This window comes from Mustelus asterias, chromosome 16, assembly GCF_964213995.1.
Source record: "Mustelus asterias chromosome 16, sMusAst1.hap1.1, whole genome shotgun sequence".
Lineage (NCBI taxonomy): Eukaryota > Metazoa > Chordata > Chondrichthyes > Carcharhiniformes > Triakidae > Mustelus > Mustelus asterias.
This window is the reverse complement of record NC_135816.1, coordinates 1,147,166-1,170,563: the sequence shown is the minus strand read 5'-3', so window position 1 is coordinate 1,170,563 and position 23,398 is coordinate 1,147,166.

Below are 23,398 nucleotides of genomic sequence, written 5' to 3'. Positions count from 1 at the left end.
AGGGCCGAAGGGCCTGTTTCCTGTGCTGTACTGTTCTTTGTTCTTTGTTCTTTATTCTCCCGATTCAATTCTTCACTGGTCTTGCTCTTATTTTCTGGTGGCTTTTTATGGGGTTTGGCTTATTTTCCATTGGTTCATCAAATTCTGCTTCTCATCTTCATTTTTGCAACTTTTAATTCTCCAAGTTTGCTGTCAGTTATTTCACCTTGTTTTAACGTCTTCTCTTGAGCTTTAATTATTTTTGCTGATTCTTCTATGCTGAATGGTTCCTTGTTTCTTTAGAAGTCTTTAATTTCTACATTTCCTCTGAGGCGAATCCATTATGTTCTGCCTGGACATTTACATTTCACAAATAACTCCAGCTGAACCCTTTTTATCTTCACTGTCGCTCGGGTCTATCCCCAATAACATGTTGATTTGTTTCCATTCTGCAATTTTCTTGTCATCCTTCATTTAGTTATTTAGAGTCATTCTTTTTCCTCCTTCTGGGGTCTTTCATTGCCTCCCCTCAGGTCTCCTGTTGACTCTTGCCTGAGGTCCTCATTGCCTCCTCTGACATCCTCCATTGCCCCTTCCTTGAGGTCTTTGTTACTTAGACGCATATTTTGAGCATTGCCCTCATTCTGGGGTTTTCTCCAATTTTCCTGCCCACTGCCTACTGTTATTTATTGTGGTTGTTGTTTTAATTGCATTTTGATTTGATTTGATTTGATTTATTATTGTCACATGTATTAGGGGTATTCAGTGAAAAGTGTTGTTTCTTGCGCGCTATACAGACAAAGCATACTGTTCTTAGAGAAGGAAAGGAGAGGATGCAGAATGTAGTGTTACAGTCACAGCTAGGGTGTAGAGAAAGATCAACTTAATGCGAGGTCGGTCCATTCAAAAGTCTGACAGCAGCAGTGAAGAAGCTATTCTTGTGTCGGTTGGTATGTGACCTCAGACTTTTGTATCTTTTTCCCGAAGGAAGAAGGTGGAAGAGAGAATGTCCGGGTGCGTGGGGTCCTTATTTATGCTGGCTGCTTTGCCGAGGCAGCGGGAAGTGTAGACAGAGTCAATGGATGGGAGGCTGGTTTGCGTGATGGATTGGGCTGCGATCACGACCTTTTGTAGTTTCTTGCGGCCTTGGGCAGAGCAGGAGCCATACCAAGCTGTGATACAACCAGAAAGAATGCTTTCTATGGTGCATCTGTAAATGTTGGTGACAGTCGTAGTTGACATGCCAAATTTCTTTAGTCTTTTGAGAAAGTAGAGGCGTTGGTGGGCTTTCTTAACTATATGGGGGGAACCAAGACAGGTTGTTGGTGATCTGGACACCTAGAAACTTGAAGCTCTCGACCACTTCGTCCCCGTTGATGTAGCCAGGGACATGTCCTCCACTATGTTTCCTGAAGTCGATGACAATCTCCTTCGTTTTGTTGACATTGAAGGAGAGATTATTGTTGTCACACCAGTTCACCAGATTCTCTATCTCATTCCTGTACTCTGTCTCGTCATTGTTTGAGATCCACAATGGGGCCATCAATGTGTTACCACTTTAATGTTACTCACAGCAAGCAGCTGTGGCGGAAGAATCAATCTAGATTGGTCTTTTAGTTTTGATCCAGTTCATTGTAAACATTTTATCACTGCAACTCAAAGCTCTCCCCCCTCCCCAAAGTGTTCCAGCTGTCTCTATTTATAGTAGAATCAATGTCACATGATCAACTTAACAAGGTAATCTCTGCAATTGTGATTAATAGTACATTGATGTTTAAATGCATTCCTGCTTTAAGACTGTCATCTTTTTTACTGCTGTCCGCAGCTGCTGGTTTTCCTGCGCTTTTGAAGTTTTGGCATGAATTTTGACGGCTCCTTTTTGAACCTTTAATTTAACTTTTAAAACTTCTCTCTTACTCTTGCTGCTTTGTTTTGGCTGCCTGGATAATGTGTTTTCATTGCTTCTTTTAATGTACATTCCTCTTGTTTTGTTAATTTCACTGCAAATCCAGCTCCTCCATTTGGAACACTGTATTGTTTTCAATTCTTTAACTTCTTCCTTTTAAACAGTTTGAACAGGGAATTCTCTTCTCACCAGAACCTCAGAACTTTGCAGCTTGCAGTCACTCATTGCAGGGATCGCAGCCACACAACGTCTGCAAGCTCCACTCAGAGCAGGAGCGCTGCAATCTCAGCCTCTCTATTTTCCTGCGCCCTGGGACAGGTCCTGCAGCTCCTTGAGGCTTTTCACCCTGTTGTGCCTGCCACACAGTCTGTTTTAATCCTTGTTTGGTGGACAAATAACTGCGAGTAGACGTCTTGTTAGTACAACCAATATTTATTTCAGACACACAATCAATAATCACCCACCCAACCAACAATAAGTTATCTTACAGGAAAATACTAAAGTTCAAGTCCAATACGAGACTTTGACTTAACTTTGCGTGATTGGCAAGTACCCAGGCAGATATTGGCCTTTATCTGTGCGCTGGTCTTGGTCGTCCTCCATGTAGTTTGGTCCTTTGGTCTGGTCTGGCACTCTGGCTCTGGTCTTCCCTCCTTCTCGGGTGTGGTGGCTCTCCTCGTGCTGGTCGTCACTGGCGATGGTCACCGGTGTTGTAGCCCGTTCATGGGGTCAGAGAGGGAGAGAGAGATTCCTGGTTGCGCAGCACCCTTTATACCCCATTGGGTTTCACGCTCCTTTTGGCCATTGCCAATCAATCGTTCAAGCTTTGATCACCCTGATCGATAAAGTCCAATTGGGTGCTGCCATACCAATCTCTGGGTGTGTCCCCAACGGCCATGTCTGTAGGTGCTGGGGGCACGGAGGGTTCACACCTCCCTCCCAAAGAAGGGGTTACGGTGCCCTTATGTCTGGTAAACAATCCAGTTTGACCAGAAAGTTTCTTTCATCCTGGAGATGACCCATATCCTGTGTATTCACCCGTCTGGGTTGCAGCCTGTTTATCTCTCTCTTTTAGGCTGCAGACTGTCATTTTAGTTCTTGCCCTATTGTCCCAGAGTGCTTTACAAATCGCCATTTTAGATGGCCCGTTTGGCCACAACCCAAAACACTGTTCTGTGTTCTCTTCACTTTCTCTCTTCCACAAAATGCCAACAGCCTTTTCTTCCTCAAGTTCCATTTTTCCTGAAATACAAAGGCCGGAATTTTACCGTCCCACCTGCCACAGGAATTGGAGCGGGCGAGAGGCGGACCATGGAAAACTCTGTTGACCTCGGGCAGGATTTTACGGTTTCGGGGCAAACAAGGCCGTAATATCCCGCCCAAAAGCTCAGCTCTTTCTTCTGAGGGTTATTTTCTCTTCATTTGTTTTCTATATATTTCTAAACTCGTGACTGTAATGGCCAATCCAGGCTCGTTCTGCATCCATCCCTCAGGATCTGACAAAATCTCAACACCTCACTGGGTCGATTCACCCACAGACAGGCATTCGGGTGAGGATCTTCTTCCTTCAAACTGTTACGAAAACAGGATACTCTCTGATGTCGGGCCACAGGCAGTGTCATCAATAGCCCATCCCATCCTCGTCACCAATGTTATGATGCAGTTACAAGCTTTGTCAGGAACACAAAGTGTATTTATTAACAGGGAAAACTATACAGAGGCTGGCAGCTCCCTCCTCTCCCCTGCCCTGGAGAAGCCCACCCACTGCTCCAGACCCAGCATATCGTCTACATGTCTTCAGACTGTCTTCTGTCCAAGATTGGACTTTACTCCCAGGGGTGATTACCCACTCTCAGCCCCAATTGGTCCCTCAAGCAAGGTGACCCTATTGTGCTGTGTTGTCCTTAAAGGGACGCTCATCACAGTCACCACACCAACATTCCCTGAAATGTAATGCTTCCCTGTACAGTAAGCTGCACATTGATTGAACCTTGTACGGCTCCAGGGCCAATTTCAAGAGGGTGAGTTGCCTAACCCAACCTTGTGTTCCTGTAGGTCCTTAGTCAGTGTAAAGACAGCACGAAGACAGCATATATTAGAACAGTGGAAGAACAAGCATCGAGTCCAAGAGATGAGGATAGCCTCCAGGAGATCGCGAAAAGACAGATCGTTCTAGCTGGGTGGATCCCATAACCTGGAACTTAGACATCTGGTGAATATAAATCTGCATGCAAACATGTTTGTAATTCAAGAAGTGTGCTGTGTGTGTGACTTAAACTGTATGAATATGGTGAGGATATGGAGGCTGGCAGATTGATGCTTCAGAGCTCCCTCTGAGGGTGTGCTCTCTCCGCATCCTGGAAAAATAAATCGATCAAATCTCGTACCTGAGTCCCCAGTGCTTAATTCATGGAATTCAGCCACAACATCAATATCACCACCTGGTGGTTCCCTCCAAGCCACTCACCATCCTGACTTGGAAATATATCGCCGTTTCTTCACAGTTGCAGGATCAAATCCTGGAATTCCCTCCCTAACGGCATTATGGGTCAACCCACAGAACATGGACTGCAGCGATTCAAGAAGGCAGCTCACCACCACCTTCTCAAGGGCAACTAGGGATGGGCAATAAATGCTGGCCTAGCATATTTATGCTTACACCCTGTAAATTAATAAAAAAAGACTGCAAAATTCAATCAACAAGACAGAGTTTATCAGAGAATCATAATAGAATCCCTACAGTACAGAAGCAGGCCATTCGGCCCATCAAGTCTGTACCGATCACAATCCCATCCAGTCCCTATTCCCGCAACCCCACGCATTTACCCTGCTAATCCACTGACACTAGGGTCAATTTAGAATGGCTAATCAATCTAACCCACGCATCTTTGGACTGTGGGAGGAACCCGGAGCACCCGGAGCAAACCCAAGCGTACACGGGGAGAAAGTGCGAACTCCAAACAGGCAGTGGCCTGAGGCTGGAATTGAACATAAGAACTAGGAGCAGGTAGGTTGGCTAAGGCTACTGGGGAGAATTTAAACTAGATAGGTTGGGGGGAGGGGAGCTAGAAGAGTTGACTAGGATCAAGGAACTAATTGATGGGGGGGAGGATGCAGGGGTAAGGGGAATTACAAAATTAATGGTAGAGGAGAGGGTGCAAGTGAATGAAGGCGGTAATTTAGATAAGGGAGTAGAGGGAGAGGGTGTTCGCGACTCATCAAAGCGGGTTCAGATAAAAGCTGGAATAAGGACACTTTGCCTGAATGCACGAAGCATTCGGAACAAGGTGAATGAGTTGATGGTGCAAATCAGCACAAGTGGGTACGATCTAGTGGCCATTACAGAAACGTGGCTGAAAGGTGACCAGGACTGGGAGATGAATATCCAGGGGTATCAGGCGTTTAGGAAGAATAGACAGGAAGGAAAAGGTGGTGGGGTCGCGCTATTAATAAGAGATAATATCAGGGTAGTACTGAGGGATGACATAGGCTCTGAGGAACAAAACGTGGAATCGTTATGGGTAGAGATGAGGAATAGTAGAGGGAGAAAGACACTAGTAGGTGTGGTATATAGGCCCCCAAATAATAATGTTGAGGTAGGGAGGGCTATAAACAAGCAGATAAGGGATGCGTGTAAAAACGGAACGGCAATAATCATGGGGGACTTCAACATGCACATTGACTGGCAGACTCAAGTCGGTAAGGGTGGAATGGAGGAAGAGTTCTTAGAATGCTGTCGGGATAGTTTCCTTGAACAGCATGTTACGGAACCGACGAGGGAACGAGCTATTTTGGATCTGGTATTGTGTAACGAGGTAGGTAGAATTAAGGATCTTATTGTGAAGGACCCTCTTGGGTCTAGTGACCACAATATGGTCGAATTTCTGATTCAGATGGAAGAGGAGAAAGTTTGGTCTCAAACCAGTGTCCTCTGTTTGAACAGAGGGAAATATGATAGGATGAGGGATGAATTGGCTAAGGTAGACTGGGAGAGCAGGCTGGTAGGTAGGATAGCTGAGGAACAGTGGAGGATTTTTAAGGAGATCCTTTTCAGTTCTCAGCAAAAATATATTCCAGCAAAAAACAAGGATTGTAAGAAAAGGGAGAACCAGCCGTGGATAACGAAGGAAATAAAGGAGAGTATTAAAATAAAAACAGCTGCGTACAGAGTGGCCAAAAATAGTGGAGAAACAAGTGATTGGGAAAAATTTAAGAAACAACAAAGAGAGACTAAGAAAGCGATAAAGAAAGGAAGGATAGACTATGAAGCTAGGCTAGCAATTCATATAAAAAATGATAGTAAAAGTTTTTATAAATATATAAAAAGGAATAGAGTGGCTAGAGTGAATGTTGGACCCTTGGAGGACGAGAGGGGGGGAGTTAATAGTGGGAAATGAGGATATGGCTGAGTCTTTAAATAAGTTTTTTGTGTCGGTCTTCACGGTGGAGGACACAAATAGTTTGCCAAATATTAACGATAGAGGGTTGGCAGCAGGAGAAATACTTAATACGATTAATGTTACCAGAGAGGCAGTGCTGGGTAGACTAATGGGACTGAAGGTGGACAAGTCCCCGGGTCCGGATGGAATGCATCCCAGGGTATTGAAAGAAATGTCAGAGGTAATAGTGGATGCGTTAGTGATTATTTATCAAAACTCGTTGCATTCTGGGGTAGTGCCGGTTGATTGGAAAACGGCTAATGTTACGCCGCTGTTTAAAAAAGGAAGGAGACAAAAGGCGGGTAACTATAGGCCGGTCAGCTTAACGTCTGTAGTAGGGAAAATGCTGGAATCCATTATTAAGGAGGAGATAGCAGGGCATCTGGATAGAAATGGTTCGATCAATCAGACGCAGCATGGATTCATGAGGGGAAAGTCGTGCTTGACGAACATGTTGGATTTTTATGAAGATGTGACTAGGGCGGTTGATGGAGGAGAACCGGTGGATGCGGTGTTTTTGGATTTCCAAAAGGCGTTTGATAAGGTGCCCCATAAAAGGCTGCTGAAGAAGATTAGGGCACATGGAGTTGGGGGTAGTGTGTTAAAGTGGATTGGGGACTGGCTATCCGACAGGAAGCAAAGAGTCGGAATAAATGGGTGTTTTTCCGGTTGGAGGAAGGTAACTAGTGGCGTGCCGCAGGGATCGGTACTCGGGCCGCAACTGTTTACCATTTATATAGATGATCTGGAGGAGGGGACGGAGTGTAGGGTAACGAAGTTTGCAGACGACACAAAGATAAGTGGAAAAGTGAATCGTGTGGAGGACGGAGAAGATCTGCAGAGAGATTTGGACAGGCTGAGTGAGTGGGCGAGGATATGGCAAATGGAGTATAACGTTGAGAAATGCGAGGTTATACACTTTGGAGGAAATAATAACAAATGGGATTACTATCTCAATGGAAACAAATTAAAACATGCTACCGTGCAAAGGGACCTGGGGGTCCTTGTGCATGAGACGCAAAAGCCCAGTCTGCAGGTACAACAGGTGATCAAGAAGGCAAATGGGATGTTGGCCTATATTGCGAGGGGGATAGAATATAAAAGCAGGGATGTCTTGATGCACCTGTACAGGGCATTGGTGAGGCCGCAGCTGGAATACTGTGTGCAGTATTGGTCCCCTTATATGAGGAAGGATATATTGGCATTGGAGGGAGTGCAGAGAAGGTTCACCAGGTTGATACCGGAGATGAGGGGTTTGGATTATGAGGAGAGGCTGAGGAGATTGGGTTTGTACTCGTTGGAGTTTAGAAGGATGAGGGGGGATCTTATGGAGACTTATAAGATAATGGGGGGGCTGGATAGGGTGGAGGCGGAGAGATTCTTTCCACTTAGTAAGGAAGTTAAAACTAGAGGACACAGCCTCAAAATAAAGGGGGGTCGGTTTAAGACAGAGTTGAGGAGGAACTTCTTCTCCCAGAGGGTGGTGAATCTCTGGAATTCTCTGCCCACTGAGGTGGTGGAGGCTACCTCGCTGAATATGTTTAAAGCGCGGATGGATGGATTCCTGATCGGTAAGGGAATTAAGGGTTATGGGGATCAGGCGGGTAAGTGGTACTGATCCACGTCAGATCAGCCATGATCTTATTGAATGGCGGGGCAGGCTCGAGGGGCTAGATGGCCTACTCCTGCTCCTATTTCTTATGTTCTTATGTTCTTAGGAGTAGGCCATCTGGCCCCTCGAGCCTGCTCCGCCATTCAATAAGATCATGGCTGATTGTTTCGTGGACTCAGCTCCACTTACCCGCCCACTCACCATAACCCTTAATTCCTTCACTGTTCAAAACGTTATCTATCCTTACCTTAAAAACATTCAATGAGGTAGCCTCAACTGCTTCGCTGGGCAGGGAATTCCACAGATTCACAACCCTTTGTGTGAAGAAGTTCCTCCTCAACTCAGTCCTAAATCTGCTTCCCCTTATTTTGAGGCAATGCCCCCGAGTTCTAGTTTCACCCGCCAGTGGAAACAACTTCCCTGCTTCTATCTTATCTATTCCCTTCATAAACTTATATATTTCTATAAGATCTCTCCTCATTCGTCTGAATTCCAATGAGTGTAGCCCCAGTCTACTCAGTCTCTCCTCATAAGCCAACCCTCTCAACTCCGGAATCAACCTAGTGAATCTCCTCTGCACCCCCTCCAGTGCCAGTATATCCTTTCTCAAATAAGGAGACCAAAACTGTACACAGTACTCCAGGTGTGGCCTCACCAGCACCTTATACAGCTGCAACATAATCTCACTGTTTTTAAACTCCATCCCTCGAGCAATGAAGGACAAAATTCCATTTGCCTTCTTAATTAACTGCTGCATCAGGTTTAAACTCTGAGGAAGTGGGAGTAGGCTGCAGGGGATTCTGGGAGATTGTGTTTTTTAGTATAAAAGTCACTCCATACAGCGGGCAGCATCGGGAGCGGGCTGTGGAGTGAGTGGGAAGCTGAGTGAAAGCTGTGAGGGCTTTGGCTCACAGAGCTCAGGCAGAAAGGGCGAACAGGGGTGAGTTTAATTCATTTTTGCTGTTTCTACCTGGTACTGGCAAGGTATCTAGAGGGGATGGGTGTGCAGGCAGTGCTATGTTCCTCTTGCACAATGTTTGAGGTGAGGGATGACCTCAGTGTCCCTGCTGATTACACCTGTGGGAAGTGCACCCATCTGCAGCTCCTCCAAAACCGTGTTAGGGAACTGGAGCTGGAGTTGGATAAACTTAGGATCATTAGGGACGCAGAGGTGGCCATAAACAGAAGCTTAAGGGATACAGTAACTCCGAGGAATGAAAATAGATGGGTGACGGTGAGAGGGGCTGGGAGGAAGCAGTCAGTGCAGGGATCCCCTGTGGTCGTTCCCCTTAGCAACAAGTATTCTGCTTTGGATACGGTTGAGGGGGACGACATACCAGTGGTGAGCCGCAGTGAGAGGATCTCCAGCACTGTGTCCGTCTCTGTGGCTCGGGAGGGTAAGGGGCAGAGCGGGAGGGCAATAGTTATTGGGGACTCATTAGTTAGAGGGATAGATAGGAGGATCTGTGGCAGCAAAAGAGACTCGAGGATGGTATGTTGCCTACCGGATGCCAGGGTCTGTGACGTCTCGGACCGTGTCTTCCGGATTCTTAAGGGGGAGGGGAAACAGTCACAAGTCGTGGTACACATTGGTACCAACGACATAGGTAAGAGAAGGGACGGCGATTTCAAACAGGAATTTCGGGAGCTGGGCTGGAAGCTGAGAGCCAAGACAGAACATGTGGTCATCTCTGGTACGTTACCGGTGCCACGTGATAGCGAGTTGAGGAACAGGGAGAAAGGGCAGTTAAACATGTGGTTGCAGGGATGGTGCAGGAGGGAGGGTTTCAGATACGTGGATAATTGGAACACATTCTGGGGAAGGTGGGACCTGTACAAACAGGACGGGGTGTACCTGAACCAGAGGGGCACCAATAACCTGGGAGGGAAATTTGATACGGCTCTTCAGGGGGGTTTAAACTAATTTGTCAGGGGAGTGAGAAAAGGAGTTGTAGTCCAGAAGTCAGTGTTGAGGGTGGTGAGGTATTGGGGAAGGTATCAAGGTCAAGGGTGGGTACCGGGAGACAGGAAGGTGGGTTGAAATGTGTCTACTACAATGCAAGGAGCATCCGGAACAAAGTAGATGAACTTGGGGTGTGGATTCGTATTTGGGACTACGATGTTGTGGCCATTACAGAGACGTGGGTAGAACAAGGACAGGAATGGTTGTTGGACGTTCCGGGGTATAGATGTTTCAGTAAGTGTAGGGAAGCTGGTAAAAGAGGTGGAGGAGTGGCATTGTTAATCAAGGATAGTCTAAAGGCTGCGGAAAGGCACTTCGAGGGGGATCTGCACCCTGAGGTAATATGGGCTGAGGTTAGAAATAGGAAAGGAGCGGTCATGTTGTTAGGAGTTTACTATAGGCCCCCAAATAGTAATAGAGATGTGGAGGAAGAAATCGCTAAGCAGATTATGGATATGTGTGGAGGTCACAGGGTAGTTGTCATGGGGGACTTTAACTTTCCAAATATTGATTGGAACCTTTGTAGGTCAAATAGTTTGGATGGGGCAGTTTTTGTGCAGTGTGTGCAGGAGGGTTTCCTGACACAATATGTGGATAGGCCGACAAGAGGTGAGGCCACATTGGATTTGGTACTGGGAAATGAACCGGGCCAAGTGTTAGATTAGATTAGGGCAAGGTTTACATTTGGGGGAGAGGTAATTATGATGCGATTAGGCAAGAATTAGGGGGCATAAGATGGGAACAGAAACTGTCAGGGAAAGGAACTAATGAAAAGTGGAACTTTTTCAAGGAACAAATACTGGGTGTCCTTGATAGGTATGTCCCTGTCAGGCAGGGAGGAAATGGCCGAGTGAGGGAACCATGGTTCACGAAAGAGGTGGAATGTCTTGTGAAAAGGAAGAGGGAAGCTTATGTAGGGATGAGGAAACAAGGTTCAGATGGCTCGATTGAGGGTTACAAGTTAGCAAGGAATGAGCTGAAAAAGGGGCTTAGGAGAGCTAGGAGGGGACATGAGAAGTCCTTGGCGGGTCGGATCAAGGAAAACACCAAGGCTTTTTACTCTTATGTGAGGAATAAAAGAATGACCAGGGTGAGGTTAGGGCCGGTCAAGGACAGAAGTGGGAACTTGTGTATGGAGTCAGTAGAGATAGGCGAGGTGATGAATAAATACTTTTCTTCAGTGTTCACCAAGGAGAGGGGCCATGTTTTTGAGGAAGAGAAGGTGTTACAGGTTAATAGGCTGGAGGAAATAGTTGTTTGGAGGGAGGATGTCCTGGCAGTTTTGAATAAACTGAAGGTCGATAAGTCCCCTGGGCATGATGAAATGTATCCTAGGATTCTTTGGGAGGCAAGGGATGAGATTGCAGAGCCTTTGGCTTTGATCTTTGGGTCCTCACTGTCCACAGGGATGGTGCCAGAGGACTGGAGAGTGGCGAATGTTGTTCCTCTGTTTAAGAAAGGGAATAGAAATGACCCTGGTAATTATAGACCAGTTAGTCTTACTTCGGTGGTTGGTAAATTGATGGAAAAGGTCCTTAGAGATGGGATTTACGACCATTTACAAAGATGCGGATTAATCCGGGATAGTCAGCACGGATTCGTGAAGGGCAAGTCGTGCCTCACAAATTTGATTGAACTTTTTGAGGAGGTAACTAAGTGTGTTGATGAAGGTAGGGCAGCTGATGTCATATACATGGATTTTAGTGAGGCGTTTGATAAGGTCCCCCATGGTCGGCTTATGCTGAAAGTAAGGAGGTGTGGGATAGAGGGAAAGTTGGCCGATTGGATAGGTAACTGGCTATCTGATCGAAGACAGAGGGTGGTGGTGGATGGAAAATTTTCGGATTGGAGGCAGGTTGCTAGCGGAGTGCCACAGGGATCAGTGCTTGGTCCTCTGCTGTTTGTGAATTTTATTAATGACTTAGAGGAGGGGGCTGAAGGGTGGATCAGTAAATTTGCTGATGACACCAAGATTGGTGGAGCAGTGGATGAGGTGGAGGGCTGTTGTAGGCTGCAAAGAGATATAGATAGGATGCAGAGCTAGGCTGAAAAATGGCAAATGGAGTTTAACCCTGATAAATGTGAGGTGATTCATTTTGGTAGGACTAATTTAAATGTGGATTACAGGGTGAAAGGTAGGGTTCTGAAGACTGTGGAGGAACAGAAAGATCTTGGGGTCCATATCCACAGATCTCTGAAGGTTGCCACTCAAGTGGATAGAGCTGTGAAGAAGGCCTATAGTGTGTTAGCTTTTATTAACAGCGGGTTGGAGTTTAAGAGCCGTGGGGTTATGCTGCAACTGTACAGGACCTTGGTGAGACCACAGTTGGAATATTGTGTGCAGTTTTGGTCACCTCACTATAAGAAGGATGTGGAAGCGCTGAAAAGAGTGCAGTGGATATTTACCAGGATGCTGCCTGGTTTGGAGGGTAGGTCTTATGAGGAAAGGTTGAGGGAGCTAGGGCTGTTCTGTCTGGAGCGGAGGAGGCTGAGGGGAGACTTAATAGAGGTTTATAAAATGATGAAGGGGATAGATAGAATGAACGTTCAAAGACTATTTCCTCGGGTGGATGGAGCTATTACAAGGGGGCATAACTATAGGGTTCGTGGTGGGAGATATAGGAAGGATATCAGAGGTAGGTTCTTTACGCAGAGAGTGGTTGGGGTGTGGAATGGACTGCCTGCATTGATAGTGGAGTCAGACACTTTAGGAACATTTAAGCCGTTATTGGATAGGCACATGGAGCATACCAGGATGATAGGGAGTGGGATAGCTTGATCTTGGTTTCAGATAAAGCTCGGCACAAAATTGTGGGCCGAAGGGCCTGTTCTGTGCTGTACTGTTCTATCTATGTTCTAACTCTCAGCAACTTTACAGATGCACCATAGAAAGCATTCTTTCTGGCTATATCACAACTTGGTATGGCTCCTGCTCTCCCCAAGACCGCAAGAAACTACAAAGGGTCGTGAATGAAGCCCAATCCATCACGCAAACCAGCCTCCCATCCATTGATTCTGTCTACACTTCCCACTGCCTCGACAAAGCAGCCACGCCCCCAGACATTCTCTCCCCATCTTCTTCCATCGGGAAAATGATACAAAGGTCTGAGGTCACACACCAACTGACTCAAGAACAGCTTCTTCCCTGCTGCCATCAGACTTTTGAATGGACTTACCTCGCACTAAGTTGATCTTTCTCTACACCCTAGCTATGACTGTAACATTACATTCTGCACTCTCTCCTTTCCTTCTGTATGAACAGTATGTTTTGTCTGTACAGCGCACCAGAAACAATAATTTTCACTGTATTTTAATACATGTAGCAATAATAAATCAAATCAAAATCCTCGCCAGGGAGTGCAGAATGGGTAAAAATCAGCACTTCTGACAGCAGAGCTCTCCATCAGTGCTGGCACTGTATTCGGTACTCAGGTTCCTGGAGTGAGACTTGAACTCACAATTGTCAGATTGAAGGGCAGGTGTGCTCCACATTCAACACCACATGACAATTTGAGACTGAATTGCATGATGAAGAGTGAGTTCTGACACCTGTCTCGATAGAGGTTACACCAGGGACACTCAGGCAGTGACCAGTGAGGAGGGTGAAGAGATACTTCAGCGTGATTTGGACAGGTTGAGTGTGTGGGTATCTGTATGGCAGATGCAGTATAATGTGGATAACTGTGGGGTTATCCACTTTGGTAGCAATAATAGGAAGACAGATTATTACTTGAATGGATGTAAATTGAGAGAGGTGGATACTCAGCGAGATCTTGGTTTCCTCGTGCATCAGTTGATGAAAGTCAGCGCACAAGTACAGTTGGCAGTGAAGAAGGCAAATGGTATGTTGGCCTTCAGAGTGAGAAGGTTTGAGTGTCGGGATAGGGATGTTTGCAGTTGTACAGGGCATTGGTGAGGCCACACCTGAAGTATTGTGTGCAGTTTTGATATCCTTATCTGAGGAAGAATGTCCTTGCTATAGAGGGAATACAGCAAAGGTTTACCAGGCTGATTCCTGGAATAGGTCTATGATATGAGGAGAGACTAAGTCAGTTCAGATTATATTCACTGGAGTTTGGAAGAGTGAGCGGGGATCTCGTAGAAACTTATAAAATTCTAACAAGGTTAGACAGGGTAGATTCAGAAAGAATGTTCCCAATGGTGGGGAGTCCAGAACTAGAGGTCATAGTTTGAGGATAAGGGGTTACCCTTTTAGAACTGAGGTGAGGAGAAATTTCTTCACCCAGAGGGTGGTGAATATGTGGAATTCACTACCACATAATGTAGCTGAGGCCAAAACATTGTCTGATTTCAAGAAGAGATTAGATATAGCTCTTGGGGCTAAAGGGATCAAGGGACATGGGGGGAAGAGGAGATCAGGATATTGAATTCGATGATCAGCCATGATCAAAAAGAATGGCAGAGCGGGATCGAAGGGCTGAATGGCCTCCTCCTGCTTCTAGTTTCTATGTTTCTATATATGTTTACTACTCCTTGTTCACCAATGGCAAATAATAGTTAGCTCAATGTGTCATGCGTGGTTAGTCTTGTTCTTTGACTTGTTTTTCGGAAAGACAGAATGAAAAAGACAGTGGAGCAGAGAGTTTCTTGTAAAGAATGTAAATATTACTGTCCATGTTACTCTAAACACCATGTTTAAACTTCCTCATAACTCATTAAAATAGAATGATCAGATGCTAATTTTGAAACAAACTGTGTTCCTGTGAAACTGATTTCAGATGAGATTGAGTCTCGATATTCCATGTACTGAGTTTAACAGCTTGGAGTACTTTGTGTGAAAGCAGAGTGAATCCAAGATAGTAATCTCATGAATTGGATCAGAGAGTGTTCCTCATGGTAATGATGTATAACTGTAAAGGAAGTGATGCATTTCATAAAGAAATTGAACTGTTAATTAAATTAATAATTTAAAAATTAAACCCAATTTTGCATCATTTGAACTGGTGCCAAGAAGCAAGTCAACACAGTGCAGAAATTCAATCAAAAACCCTTGACTGCCTTACTGCCGGAACAAAGGCAAACAGCTGTAAAACCATAAACAATCTGATCCTCACAGATTCAAAGACCAAAAGCTAAGAAAATAAGTAGTAAAAATGAAGCTTGTAAAAGAACTGTAAACATTGCACAATAGCAGTTTGTTTTCTAACAGTGACAGGGTCTATATCCTTAATAAAGACAACACACAGCCATTCAGACATCGGTCAGCCATCTTTAGGACACGCAGGGTTGAATTCTGAGAGAATTCACCTTAAAGGTTGAGACAAAGACACACTGTACGATTAGGAAATGATACTGGATTGTAAGTATAATTATCTTAAAATTAATATGTGTTTGAATAGCCATAAATATCAAAATTTATTTAATTTTAAGTAGAATTGTCATGTTACAACTATATTTAATTACCAACTATATTTAATTAATAGTCTATGCTATAACATGCATTACTAAATATATTCTAAATGTAATTCTTATAATAAATAACTCCAGGAGTTACTGCATCTGGTAAAGGCAGCTGAGGGACTTCACTGGTGCATTCTGGGAGAAGTCGGACCACCAACATTTACCAAGAAGTGGGAAGCGGAAGATCTGGTGTAAAGGAGCGGTAAGCCCGAAACACTACATTAGTGTTTCTCTCCCTCCCTCCTCCTCCAACCAAAAGAAAAGGCTTTTGAGAAGGTAAAAGTGAAGGTAAAAGTTTTATAAATTTTCTCAAATAATTTAATTGGTGCTCGAAATGTGGGTCAGTGGGGTTAAGTGTTGCACTTGTGAGATGTGGGAGATCCGTGACGCTTCCAGCGTCTCGGACGACTATATCTGCAGGAAGTGCACCCAATTGCAGCTCCTTACAGAATGTATGGATAGGTTGGAGCAGCAGTTGGATGCACTTAGGAGCATGAAGGAGGCGGAAAGCATCCTAGATAGGAACTTTAGAGACGTGGTCACACCCAAGGTGCAGCCAGATGGATGGGTGACCGCCAGAAGGGGCAGGCAGTCAGTGCAGGAATCCCCTGTGGTCATCCCCCTCTCTCAGAAACATACCGTTTTGGATACTGTTGGGGGAGATGGGCTATCAGGGGATACCAGCAGCAGCAGCCAAAGCAGTGATACCACGGCTGGCTCTGTTGTTAAGCAGGGAGGGACAAAGAAGACTAGAGCAATATTTACAGGGGATTCTATAGTTAGGGATGCAGATCGGCATTTCTGTGGATGTGAAAGAGACTCCAGGACGGTATGTTGCCTCGCTGGTGCTAGGATCCAGGATGTCACTGAACAGACAGAAAGCATTCTGAAGGGAGAGGGTGAACAGCCAGAGGTCGTGGTACATATTGGTACTAACGACATAGGCAGGAAGAGTGATGAGGTCCTGCAGCAGCAGTTTAGGGAGTTAGGTAGAAAGTTAAAAAGCTGGACCTCTGGGGTTGTAATCTCAGGATTACTCCCTGTGCCACGAGCTAGTGAGGCGAGGAATAGGAAGATAGTGCAGCTCAACACGGAGCTAAACAGCTGGTGTAGGAGGGAGGGTTTCAGATATCTGGACCATTGGGGTCTCTTCCAGGGCAGATGGGACCTGTACAAGGAGGACAGGTTGCAGCTAAACTGGAAAGGCATAAATATTCTGGCCGGGAGGTTTGCTAGTGTCACACGGGAGGATTTAAACTAGTTTTGCAAGGGGGTGGGAACCAAAGCAAAGGTGAATTAGCTGAAGGGGAACCAGAGAGTAGGGCCAGTAAGACTCAGAGAAACAGCAGGCAGGGTGGGGTTGCTAATCAGAGAGAGTCTGGTGGACTGAAGTGCATCTGTTTCAATGCGAGAAGTGTAACAGGAAAGGCAGAGGAAGTTAGAGCTTGGATTAGTACTAGGAACGATGTTGTTGCCATTACAGAGACTTGGTTTAGGGAAGGACAGGATTGGCAGCTTAACATTCCAGGATACAGATGTTTCAGGCGGGATAGAGGGGGATGGAGGAGTTGCACTACTGGTTAAGGAGAATGTCACAGCTGTACTCTGGGAGGACACCTCGGGGGGCTCATACAGCGAGGCAATATGGGTAAAGCTCAGGAATAGGAAAGGTGTAGTCACAATGTTCAGGGTTTACTATAGGCCACCCAATTGCCAGCGGGAGATGGAGGAACAGATGGAGGAACAGGTGTAAAAGTAACAAGGTTCTTGTGGTGGGAGATTTTAACTTCCCCTATATTGACTGGGACTCACTTAGTGCTTGGGGCCTGGGTGGGGCAGAGTTTGTAAGGAGCATCCAGGAGGGCTTCCTGAAACAGTATGTAGATAGTCCAACTAGGGAAGGGGCCATACTGGACCTGGTATTGGGGAATGAGCCCAGCCAGGTGGTCGATGTTTCAGTAGGGGAGCAGTTCGGGAACAGTGACCACAATTCAGTCAGCTTTAAGGTACTGATAGATAAAAATAAGTGTAGTTCTCAAGTGAAGGTGCTAAATTGGGGGAAGGCGAATTACAACAATATTAGGCAGGAACTGAAGAATGTAGATTGGGGGCAGATGTTTGAGGGCAAATCAACATCTGGCATGCGGGAGGTTTTCAAGTGTAAGTTGATAGGGATTCAGGACCGGCACATTCCTGGAAGGATGAAGGATAAGTATGACAAATTTTGGGAACCTTGGATAACGAGAGATATTGTGAGCCTAGTCAAAGAGAAAAAGGAAGCATTTGTCAAAGTTAGGAGGCTGGGAACACACGAAGCAAGTGTGGAATACAAGGAAAGTTGAAAGAAACTTAAGCAAGGAGTAAGGAGGGCTAAAAGGGGTCACAAAAAAGCATTGGGCAGCAGGATTAAGGAAAATCCCAAGGCTTTTTATACATATATAAAGAGCAAGAGGGGAGCCAGGGAGAGGGTTGGCTCACTCAAGGACAAGGGAGGGTATCTATGCATGGAGCCAGAGGAAATGGGCGAGGTATTAAATGAGTACTTTGCGTCAGTTTTCACCAAAGAGAAGGGTTTGGTGGATGATAAGAAGGATAAGAAGAATAATCCAGGTAATTACAGGCCGATGAACCTTACACCAGTGGTTAGGAAATTATTGGAGAGGATTCTTCGAGACAGGATTTATTCCCACTTGGAAATAAGTGGACGTATTAGTGAGAGGGGAGGTCGTGTCTCACAAACTTGATCGAGTTTTTCGAGGAAGTGACGAAGATGATTGATGAGAGTAGGGGAGTGGATGTTGTCTACGTGGACTTCAGTAAGGCCTTTGACAAGGTCACTCATGGCAGAAGGTGAAGTCGCATGGGATCAGAGGTAAGCTGGCAAGGTGGATACAAAACTGGCTCGTTCAAAGAAAGAAGTCTCACAACACCAGGTTAAAGTCCAACAGGTTTATTTGGTAGCAAATACCATAAGCTTTCGGAGCGCTGCTCCTTCGTCAGATGGAGTGGAAATGTGCTTTCAAACAGTGCACAGAGACACAAAATCAAGTTACAGAATACTGATTGGAATGCGAATCCCTACAACCAGGCAGGTCTTAAAGGTACAGACAATGTGGGTGGAGGGAGCATTAAACACAGGTTAAAGAGATGTGTATTGTCTCCAGACAGAACAGCCAGTGAGATTCTGCAAGTCCAGGAGGCAAGCTGTGGGGGTTACTGATAATGTGACATAAATCCAACATCTCAGTTTAGGCCGTCCTCGTGTGTGCGGAACTTGGCTATCAGTTTCTGCTCAGCGACTCTGCGCTGTCGTGTGTCGTGAAGGCCGCCTTGGAGAACGCTTACCTGAAGATCCAAGGCTGAACGCCCGTGACAGCTGAAGTGCTCCCCCACAGGAAGAGAACAGTCTTGCTACCAGTATTTGCTACTGTGGTGAACCATGGATGATTACCACTATGGGCACTTGTACATATGTTACTCTTGTTACTGTTGGAGTTAGGGTTTGGGTGTTCCACCTGTTATTATTGTTTATGTGGTACACTCCGTTCGGCTCCGCCTTCTTACAGGAGTATAAAGGTCACTGCTACTTCCTAGTAGCCCTTAGTCTGGGATAATATTGTTAAGTAGTGTGCTCCAATCTTGTTGTGAATAAAAGCCTTTATTCCCGGGTACGTCCTAGCCTCCCATGTGAATCAATCGCACATCAATTTTATTCACAACAAAATACTGAAAATTTTGTTCGGAAAACAAAAAGAATGGAGCAGATGCTAAAGCCCGATCGGCTAACCTTGGATCCGCGTGCCGCTGGGGCGTCGAGTACTTTCAACCATTGGTTGAAGTGCTTTGAGGATTACGTTGAGGCCTCGACAGCAGTCCAGTCCGACACCGACAGATTGCGGGTCCTCCACGCCAGGGTGAGCGACACTGTGTATGCAACAATTCGCGATTCCCAAAATTACCAGGAGGCTATCAAATTTCTCAAGAAGCTGTATAATAAACAGCCATAACGAAATTCATGCTCATCACCTATTAGCCACTCGACGGCGGCAGCCCGGCGAAACTACGGGACAGTACCTGCGCGAACTTCAAAAACTAGCCAGAGCCTGCAACTGCAAGGAGGTGTCGGCTACTCAATACACCAACGACCATATTCGGGGCGCGTTCGTGGCAGGAATCAGCTCATCCTATATTCGCCTGCGGCTGCTAGAGCAGGGTAACCTGGACCTGGCTAAGATGGTAGAATTGGCCGATGCAATGGAAACGGCCTCCAGAAGTCTCGAAACTTACCCCACCGACCACGTGGGAACAGCGTGGCAAGCACAGCCACTGCCTCAGCTGTACTCGGCGGCTCCTCGGAACTGCGCGATAATGCTCTCAACTTCAGACCTGACGGCTGCGGCAGCTCCTGGAGGCCCACGGTGCTATTTCTGCGGATTGGCGAAGCATCCTCGCCGGAGATGTCCGGCCAGGACGGTGTTTTGCTCCGCCTGTGGAAAGAAAGGGCACTTTGCAAAAGTGTGACGAGCAAAGACCCCTTCCAAGCCCGGCAGTGCTGCGTGTGACTCCCCAGGATCCATCTCCTCGTCTCTGGCCTCATCGATGTCTTCAGCCACGTGCGATCCACGGGCACCGTCATTTCCTATGATGACGACGCAAGCCACGTGCGACCTGCGGGTGCCGCTGTTTTCAACATCATTGACCACGTGCGATTCGTGGGCGCAGCCACTTTGATCGACACCGGCCACAGGGGACCAGCAGGGGTCCTCGTCGTCAACCATCTCAGCTGCCTGCAGTTACGCTCGGGATCCAACGGTGGCGTCAATCATCCTGGACCAGACCGAGCCTCACAGACTCGACAAGTCCATGATGGACATAGAGGTAAACGGGCGCCTGGCGCATTGCCTGTTTGACAACGGGAGCACAGAGAGCTTCATCCATCCGGATACAGTAAAACGGTGCGCTCTCCGTGTGCAAACTGTCAGGCAGACAATCTCCATGGCGTCGAAGTCCCGATCTGTCCTCATTCTTGGGAGCTGTGTGGTAACCTTAACGGTGCGGGGCACAGTTTACGAGAACTACAGGCTCCTCGTGTTACCGCACCTTTGCGCTCCGGCACTCCTGGAGCTAGACTTTATGGTCCACCTGAAGAGTGTGACCCTGCAGTACGATGGGCCACTCCCTCCACTTTCAGTGGGAGAACTGCCGCCTCCAAACTGTCCAGCGCGCTCCACATGTGGCCTCTCAACACTCAAAATTACCCCGCCTTCCCTATTCGAAAATCTCGTGCCAGGCTGCAAGCCCATCGTGACTAAGAGCAGACGTTACAGTGCTGAGGATCGGATTTTTATTAGATCTGAGGTTCAGCGGCTCCTCAGGGAAGGGGTCATTCAACCTAGCACTCGCCCATGGAGAGCACAAGTCGTGGTGGCTAAGACTGGAGACAAGCCCTGGATGGTCATAGACTGTAGTCAGACCATCAATAGGTACACGCAGCTGGACGCGTACCTTCTCCCGCGCATATCTGACATGGTCAACCAGATTGCGCAGTACCGGGTGTTCTCCACCATCGACTTGAAGTCAGCCTACCAGCAGCTCCCCATTCGCCCAGAGGACCGAAAATACACGGCCTTTGAGGCGGATGGCCGTCTCTACCACTTTTTAAGAGTCCCTTTCGGCGTCACTAATGGGGTCTCGGTCTTCCAGCGTGAGATGGACCGAATGGTGGACCAAAACGGGCTACGGGCTACCTTCCCGTACCTGGACAACATCACTATCTGCGGCCATGACGAGCAGGACCATGACACAAACCTCCAGAAGTTTTTACGCACTGCGTCTCTCCTGAACCTGACCTATAACAAGGAGAAGTGCGTATTTAGCAAGCACCGCCTAGCAATCCGTGGTGGAAAATGGGGTCATCGGCCCCGATCCAGACCGTATGCGTCCCCTCCTTGAACTTCCTCTACCCACTCGCATCAAAGCACTGAGAAGATGTTTAGGCTTCTTCTCGTACTATGCACAGTGGGTCCCCAATTACGCGGACAAAGCCCGTCCACTCATAAAGTCTACCTCTTTTCCCCTGACAGCAGAGGCTCGCCTAGCCTTTGCAGAGATAAAAGCTGACATCGCGAAAGCCACGATGCACGCTGTTGATGAGTCCATCCCTTTTCAAGTGGAGAGTGATGCATCTGATTTCGCCCTGGCCGCCACACTTAACCAGGCGGGCAGGCCCGTCGCCTTTTTCTCTCACACCCTCCAAGGCCCTGAAATTCGGCACTCCTCTGTGGAGAAACAGGCTCAGGCCATTGTCGAGGCCGTACGGCATTGGCGCCACTATTTGGCTGGCAAACAGTTTACCCTGCTCACGGACCAGCGGTCCGTGGCCTTCATGTTCAACAACACGTTAAAGGGAAAAATTAAGAATGATAACATCTTGAGGTGGAGAATCGAACTCTCCACCTACAACTATGATATCATGTACCATCCGGGGAAGCTCAATGAGCCTTCAGATGCCCTGTTGCGTGGAACATGTGCCAGTGTGCAGGAGGACCGGTTACAGGCCCTCCACAATGATCTCTGCCATCCGGAGATCACTCGGTTTTTCCATTTTGTAAAGGCTCGGAATCTGTCCTACTCCATAGAGGATGTCAGGTCGATAACTCGAAGCTGCCAGGTTTGTGCAGAGTGCAAGCCGCACTTCTACCGGCCTGACAGGGCACACCTCATTAAGGCCACTCGCCCTTTTGAACGACTGAGTGTCAACTTCAAGGGGCCCCTTCCTTCGACAGATCGGAATGTGTATTTCCTCAACGTGGTTGACGAGTACTCCCGATTCCATTTTGCCATTCTCTGTTCTGACATGTCCTCTGCCATGGTCATCAAAGCCCTTCAGAGTCTTTTTACCCTGTTCGGCTACCCCAGTTATAACCACAGTGATAGGGGTTCGTCGTTTATGAGCGACGACTTGAGGCAATACCTGCTCTCTAAGGGAATTGCCTCAAGTAGGACTACGAGTTACAACCCCAGGGGTAACGGACAGGTCGAGAGAGAAAACGCTACAGTCTGGAAGGCTGTTTTACTGGCGCTAAGGTCCAGGGGTCTTCCAGTCACCCGTTGGCAAGAGGTACTTTCTGATGCGCACCATTCAATCCGGTCCCTCCTGTGTACGGCAACCAACGCTACCCCACATGAGCGGATGTTTACCTTCCCTCGGAAGTCTTCCTCTGGGACCTCACTGCCATCTTGGTTGACGTACTCAGGACCTGTCCTCCTGCGGCGGCATGTTAGGACCCGCAAGTCCGACCCTTTGGTTGAACAGGTCCATCTCCTCCACGCCAACCCTCAATATGTCTATGTGGCATATCCTGCCGGGCGAGAGGACCCGGTCTCTATCAGAGATCTAGCGCCTGCAGGGGACCTGGAAACCCCCGTCACTCCCGCACCCCTGGTTAGGATTCCTTTGCCCATTCTCTCCCCTCCTGACACTGCGCGGGCAGCATCGGGACCTCAACTTAATCCTCTTACTCCTGTGTACAGCTTGCCTGAGTCCAGGAGATTGTCGCCACCTCGAGGCCGGCAGTCGGGAGAGGAACTGGAGGAGTCAGTGGACACCACCTCGGGGAGAGGGTTGTCACCACGGTCACCAGAACCGGCACTGGAGCCAGTGCTGCGGAGGTCGCAGAGACGGTGCGGACCCCCGATACAGCTGAACTTGTGAACATGTGGACAGTTCGTATTGTCTCCTTACCCCACCGGCCTTTGTTTTTAAAGGAAGGGTGAATGTGGTGAACCATAGATGGTTACCACTATGGGTACTTGTACATATGTTACTCTTGTTACTATTGGGGTTATGGTTTGGGTGTTCCACCTGTTATTATTGTTTATGTGGTACACTCCGTTCGGCTCCGCCTTCTTACAGGAGTATAAAGGTCACTGCTACTTCCTATTAGCCCTTAGTTTGGGATAGTATTGTTAAGTAGTGTGCTCCAATCTTGTTGTGAATAAAAGCCTTTATTCCCGGGTACATCCGAGCCTCCCGTGTGAATCAATCGCACATCAGCTACCAAATAAACCTGTTGGAC